Raw genomic sequence first — 7,314 nt, 5'->3', positions numbered from 1 at the left:
GTGAGTGACAGCTGAGTCCAGAATTAGACCTCAGACTTCAGCCCTACTGTGTAATCTCATTTATCCCAGCAGAAAAGTTAAGACATTATGGTCTTTGGATAAGCTGCATATGGATAAAGAAAGGGAAAAGGGGAATATATATCTCCATCCGATGTTTTGGTTGGTGAGTTCGGAAAACTGGGAGAGCAGTACAATTGACTTACCTGCTGTGAAGAGCCTGAGTGAAAACCTATTGATATATTAGGGTTTTGGGTGCACTGGTTACAGCTACACAAATCTGTGTTTTCAGACAGTCATACTTTGAGTTGCTTCAGGGAGAGAGATGCTTATAAAGCAATGAAGTCCTGTCTGAATGTGGCAGTCTCTTTTCACCGCCTGGATGTGCTTGTGGAAAATGTCTCCCTAGGACCTTTAATTTTGTTCCCAAATTTATAACTGAGCCACTACTTGATGCTATCTATTGCTCAGTGTACTTGCGGTGATAAGATTGTTATTAAGTTGGGTAGGTGAGCTGTAGGCTGTGTCCTGCAGGGAACCATTTATTGTTTCATACAAGAATAGGAGTGCTGAGGAATCATGTCTCATTTTGAGCATCAAATGGTCTTTCATAAAATCTGACAATGGCCCTGCTCTTTCTTTGATTTAAGCTGAAAAAACCAACAAATGTCCATGAATATGAAAAAATAAAAACTTAAAAGCAACTTCTTTTAATGTGTTGACTGTATTTTATTTGTTCTATGAAAAATAAAAATGAGAAAGAGCACTACAATAACATTATCTAAACCTGTGTCCAAATGATTAGACATTTTGGCCTAATGTCAGTTACTGCAATTCTTTCTCCTGGAAAAATAATCCTCCTTTTATGTCCTAACATCAATTTTTAGTTGAAAATGTTGGAAAAACACAGGGCTGAGGTTATGTAGTTGCTTCAAATCTGAAGAAATCTGAAAAATGAGGTAAATGCTGCATTATAACACTGTGTGAGGCAGAAGAGATTTGGAGACGATGGAGAACAGACTCTAAATAATACTTTGTAAGAGATGTTGAGGGATCTATTTAGACAAAACTTTGGCAACTAGTGGTAATAAATATGGCTGATGTTAATTGAACCCTGATGATTTGCCAGGCACTGTATTTAACTGTGTTATCTTATTTAACACTCAAGAGTCTTAGGAGATAAGGAGATAGATAATGTTTTCAACCCTCATTCTGCAAAGAGGAATCTTGAGAATTAGAAAAATAACTTGTTAAGATTCCAAAGCTAAGCTGTGTCAGGGCTGAGATCTGCACATAAGCAAGCTGATTCTCAAGGCCCACTCTGACACCCAGTGCTACAGATGTAGCTTGCCTCTGGTTGTGTTGTGATTCCAGAAAGGATCACAGGTAAAATGTTACTTTATTTTCTATTTCTCATAGCTTGGGAGCTTCTCCATGATTTTGTGGAGGTGACTTAAGGGTACAAGAATCGGCAACTTCCTATTTCGTATTTCTTCCACTTGTGAACGTGCCACACTTACGTGATTCTTGGGAACTTTTTTGACAAGTGGGTGCTACCTAACATGATCCTTATCTCCTTCACAGCACTTACTACAAATTGCAAAAATTTTTAAACTTCTCTGCCCCTCTCCTTTTTTCCAGTACATACCTAATGGTCAGGTGTTTCTGTGTCTGTCTGTCTCTCTCTCTCTCTCTCACACACACACACTCACACACTTCAAAAACTTTGTGGAAAAATGGAACTGAAAGATAAGTCTTGGGGCCGGCGCTGTGGCATAGCTGGTAAAGCTGTTGCCAGCAGTGCCGGCATCCCATATAGGCGCTGGTTCGAGTCCTGGCTGCTCCACTTCCGATCCAGCTCCTGCTATGGCCTGGGAAAGCAGTGGAGGATGGCCCAAGTCCTTGGGCCCCTGAAGCCACGTGGAGGCCCAGAGGAAGTTCCTGGTCCTGCCTTTGGATTGGCACAGCCCTGACCATTGCAGTCATTTGGGCAGTGAACCAGCAGACGGTAGACTGACTCTCTCTCTCTCTCTCTGCCTCTGCCTCTCTATAACTCTGCCTTTCAAATAAATAAATAAATCTTAAAAATAAAAAAAGAAAGATTAAGTCTATTTTGGTGCAAAATTGAAATCCATGCATAGGGTCCAGTCCTGTGGCATAGTAGGTTAAGCCTCTGCCTGCAGCGCCAGCATCCCATATGGGCTCCTGTTTGAGGCCTGGCTGCTCCTCTTCCAATCCAGCTCCCTGTTGATGGCCTGGGAAAGCAGTGGAAGATGGCCCAAGTGCTTGAGCCCCTGCACCTACTTGGGAGACTCAGAGGAAATTCCTGGCTCCTAGCTTCAGATCAGCCCAGCTCCAGTGGTTGTGGCCAACTCGGAGTGAACCAGTGGATGGAAGACCTCTCTGTCTCTTCCTCTCTCTGTGACTCTGCCTCAAATAAATAAATAAATAAATCTTAAAAAACAAAAGAAATCTATGCATAATTTTTTTAATATGCATTTTTATGAACTTTTTGAAGATCCTTCATGCTGAGGTTTAGAGATTAGTTTGGATGTTCAATATGCCCCAAGGCTCATGTGTTAAATGCCTGGTCCATAAGGTTGATAACCACTGGGAAAGTTTTTGAACTTTTAGGAGGTGGGACCCAGTGGGAGATCTTCAGGTAATTGGGTTGTGCTCTTAGAAGATAGTTCTCATGAGAGAAGGTTGTTATAAAACCTCAAGTTGAGGGACCCATGTTGTGGCATAGCAAGTTAGACTGCTGCTTATGATGCCCATCCAGCTCCTTGCTAATGTAAGTGGGAAAGCCACCTATCTGGGAGACCCAGATTGAGCTCCGGTTCTGTGGTTATTTGGGGAGTGAACCAGTGGATGGAATATTTCCCTCTCTCTGTCTCTCCCTTTGTCTGTCACTCTGCCTTTCAAAGAGAGAGAGGGGGAGAAGAGACAAAGAGAAAGAATTCTTTAAAAGAAAAACACGTTCCAGACTGTTCTCTCTGCCTTTTGGCTAGCATTCTGCAAATGCTCTACCACTGCCATCTGCCACCCTCATCAGAACCAAAATAAATGTCTTTCCTTAATAAGGAGCTTATCTCAAGCACTTCATTGTAGCAACAAAAAGCAGCCTAATACACTCATATGCATGGAGTTCAGTTGTTTTGCACTAAAATCCAGTTCCATGAACTTTGAATTCCATTTTCTATGAGCGTTTTAAAGAACCTCTATACATATACACGTACACACATCTTCATATGTGACCCATAATGTAACTGAGAGAGGCTGGCACAGCTTTAGAAGCCAGAAAGGACATGCTTCAGGCTCGGGAGGCCAAGGGGCAAAATCAAAGATATTCTGTAGATACTTCCATAACAGGAGAGAAAGCAAATTCCCTTACACTTTCAATTGGTCAAATTCAAACTATAATAATCATTGAGTAACATATTTGTAAATGCAAGTCGGCTATTGAGAAGAGTAGAATTTTGGGAGGAATAAAACATTTGCTTAATTTGGGGTTCAGATCCTTGCCATCAGATCTGTTGCAAATGTTCTTCTGTAAAACTCTTTGCTTGTGGACCTTACAAAAACAGGTGTCGGGGTGCCAGATTTTGCCTGCAGGCTAGGCTGTCCTTTGCCAGCCCCATTAGTCTAATCGCTGCTGTGCTGCTTGCTGTCTTTTGCATAGTGATTCTCGGTCCTGGTTGCACAGTGGAGTCATTTGGGGAACTGTAAATTAGAATTTCTGCCAGCCATTGTTCTCAGTGCTGAGGAAACCATAGCAAGCACAGTCCATGCTGTTGAGTGCCAAGTAGAAAAATAAAGCAAGGAAGGGGAAAAGGGGTAGAGAGTGTTGGGGGAGTGGCAGCTTCTGTGTGGAGGCTAGGGACAGCCTCAGTGCGAAGCTTGAACCCCCTGTGTGCCTTTCCTTGATGGCATTCTCTCCCCTCCAGGCTGAGGGAGCCACCATTCCTCATACGTGTGTGTAATGCCTCACTGAACAAAGCGTTCTCAAACATTGTATGTACAATAAAACAACAGGAATTTTTGGGCAGCTTTTCACATTCAATATTATTTGTCAAATTTAACCGTATTAATTTGTATAGCTTTAGTTTATTCATGCGTGAATTATCTATTTCTTTGTAACAAACTGAAAACTTACTGATTTAAAGTACCAGCAGGGCACTATTGCTCGTGAGACTGTGGGTCAGTCAGTGAGGTGATTTTACTATCTGCTGGACTTATTTATCTGCGATCAGCTGCTGATTTGGCTGTAGTTTGAGTAGGCTAAGACATTTCAGTGAGGCAGCTTGTTTTCTAATTCCTGTGATCTTTTTCACCTGGAATCTGGGTAGGGTTGTAAGGGAATGGGTGGACGTGTGCAAGGCCTTTTAGAGACTTAGGCTAGGAATTGGCTAAATATTGTTTTTACTGCATTCCAGTGCAATGTCATCCCAAATTTGAGGAAGTCAACTTTTTTTTTTTTTTTTTTTTGGTAAATATTGGATTTGGGATCAGGAAACAGTGTCTATAGGATTTTTTAAGAGGTATTTATTTATTTTGAAAATCAGAATTACAGAGAAAGGAAGAGACAGAGATCTTTCATCTACTGCTTCACTCCTGCAGATGGTTGCAACAGCCAGGGCTGGGCCTGGTTGAAGCCAGGAACTGGGAGCTTCACCTGGGTCTCCTACTTGGGTGGCAGGGGCCTAAGCATCTGGGCCATCCTCCACTGCTTTTCAGGGCACATTAGCTGAGAGCTAGAACGGAAGTGGAGCATCAGTGGTGGCATGTGTATACAGAAGAAAACAACTGCAGCTATTTTAGCAATTTATGGTTCATTTTCATGATTGTGTTATTTTATTTAAAGAATATGCCACAGTTGGTTTACTCATTCTTTGTTTGATAAACATTTTGACTTTCCAGTTCTTGGCACTGACAAGTAATGCTACAATGAGTAATCTTGTATGCATTTCCTTGTTCACATGTGAAAGAGTTTCCTTAAGGGATGTTATGTGCACTGTAAGAGAGTGTATGCGTAAGATGTGAATGCAAATCCAAAACCCTGGAAGTGAATTATTGCATGGTAGGGTATGCATGTCTTTAGCTTTACTAGATATTTCTGGACTCTATTAATTTACATATCTTTGCTGAGATACTTTAATTTTTTTTTTAAGATTTTGTTTGAGAGGCAGAATTATAGACAGTGAGAGGGAAAGACAGAGGTCTTCCTTCCGTTGGTTCACTCCTCAAATGGTTGTAATGGCCAGAGCTTCGCTGATCCAAAGCCAGGAGCCAGGTGTTTCTTTCTGGTCTCCAATATGGGTGCAGGGGCCCAAGGACTTGGGCCGTCTTTTACTGCTTTCCCAAGCCACCGCAGAGAGCTGGATCGGAAGAGGAACAGCCAAGATTAGAACTGGCTCCCATATGGGAAGCCGGTGCTGCAGGTGGAGGATTAACTTACTGTGCCATACCGCTGGCCCGTGATACTTTAATTTTTGCCAGTCCCAATGGACATGCAGTGGTAGCTCTTGGGGGTTTAAAAATTTGCATTTTCTTTATTATTGACAGTATTTTTACCTATACTTAATTTGACATTTTGTTTCTTCTGTGAATTACTAATTAACGTGTTTTGCATACTTAAAATTGAATGAATTATTTTATCTTTCATTGATTTGTAGGAATTTTTAAAATTCTAGCCTTTCTTGAGCTATTTGTGTTCTAATATCTTTTTTTAATGAAGTGATCACAAGTGTGTATGTGTAGGCTACTTTTGAATTCTGTTTTTTTTTTTTTTTTTTTGGACAGGCATAGTTAGACAGTGAGAGAGAGAGACAGAGAGAAAGGTCTAAAGGTCTTCCTTCCATTGGTTCACCCTGCAAATGGGTGTTACGGCCTGCGCGCTGCACTGATCCGAAGCCAGGTGCTTCCTCCTGGTCTCCCATGCGGGTGCAAGGCCCAAGCACTTGGGCCATCCTCCACTGCCTTCCCGGGCCACAGCAGAGAGCTGGACTGGAAGAGGAGCAACCGGGACAGAATCCGGAGCCCCAACTGAGACTAGAACCCAGAGTGCCGGCGCCGCAGGCAGAGGATTAGCCTAGTGAGCCGCGCCAGCCTGTTTTTTTTTTTTTTTTTTTCTTTAAGGAATTATTTATTTATTTGCAAGGCAGAGATACAGAAAAAGAAGGTCTCCAAATGACTGCAACAGCCAGGGATGGGCCAGACTGAAGCCAGGAACCTGGAGCTTCTTTCAGGTCTCCCATGTGAGTGCAGGGTTCCAAGGACTTGAGCCATCTTCCACTGCTTTCCCAGGTGCATTAGGGAACTGGATCGGAAGTGGAACAACCAGGACTTTAGCCAGTGACCATATAAGATGTGGCAGCCAAAGGCATAACCTTCTACGCCACATTGCTGGCTCCCTAATATCTTTTTCTATTCTGTTCTTTTACAACCCCCTCTTTTATGGTTTGTACCTTTTGTGTCTTTTATCAGATAATCTTTTCCTTTTTTTTTTAGATTTATTGTTTATTTGAAAGTCAGAGTTGAGAGAGAGGGAGGGAGGGAGGGAGGGGGAGAGAGAGAGGTCTTGCATCTGCTGGTTCACTCCCCAATTGGCCACAACGGCCGGAGCTGCACCGATCCGAAACCAGCAGCCAGCAGCTTCCTTCGGGTCTTCCCATGTGGGTGTAGGAGCCCAAGGACTTGAGCCACCTTCTGCTTTCCCAGGCCACAGCAGAGAGCTGGATCTGAAGTGGAGCAGTTAAGTCTCAAACCGGTGCCCATATGGGATGCTGGCACTGCACGTGGCAGCTTTACCCACTATGCCACAGCACCAGCCCCAGAGATACCTTTTTTTTTCCCCGTATTTAAATTATCTTATGTTTTCTAAAAGTTTTAGAGTTTGCTTTTTCACATTTTGATTGTTCATCTACCTGAAATTGATTTTTGTGGATGATGTGAGATGGGGTCCCAATTTCCCCTAAGTATGTGGATTTCCAATTATCTTTTTTCCTTGACATTCCTGCATGCCAGCTTGGTCCTATGTTTAGTTTCCATCATTTCTTTATTTCCTTTAATGCTAATTCCATACATAGGAATATTTCTAGTTTTCACTTTTGAAGCTGACTGTTTTTGTTTACTTCTGTATTATTGCCTAAGTAGTCCTGACTGAATTAGTATCCATAACTGCTTGGGATGATATTAGTAGGTAGCAGGGCTTTGGATAGTTACTGAATGCTAGATTATTGTACTTAGTTTTCTAATGCATTACTTCTTATCCTCACAGCAGTACTCTGAGTTCGCTGTCTTCGTTTTCTTTTAGAG

General features: G+C 42.3%; 1 protein-coding gene across 32 annotated transcripts in view; it reads left to right on the top strand.

Annotated features, from left to right (window-relative positions):
* Positions 1 to 7,314, top strand: part of POU2F1 (POU class 2 homeobox 1) — a 188,944-nt gene that overhangs the window by 37,321 nt on the left and 144,309 nt on the right. The window lies entirely within an intron of this gene.

The sequence above is a fragment of the Oryctolagus cuniculus genome, chromosome 7, assembly GCF_964237555.1.
Source record: "Oryctolagus cuniculus chromosome 7, mOryCun1.1, whole genome shotgun sequence".
Lineage (NCBI taxonomy): Eukaryota > Metazoa > Chordata > Mammalia > Lagomorpha > Leporidae > Oryctolagus > Oryctolagus cuniculus.
This window is presented reverse-complemented; position numbering and strand designations above follow the sequence as displayed.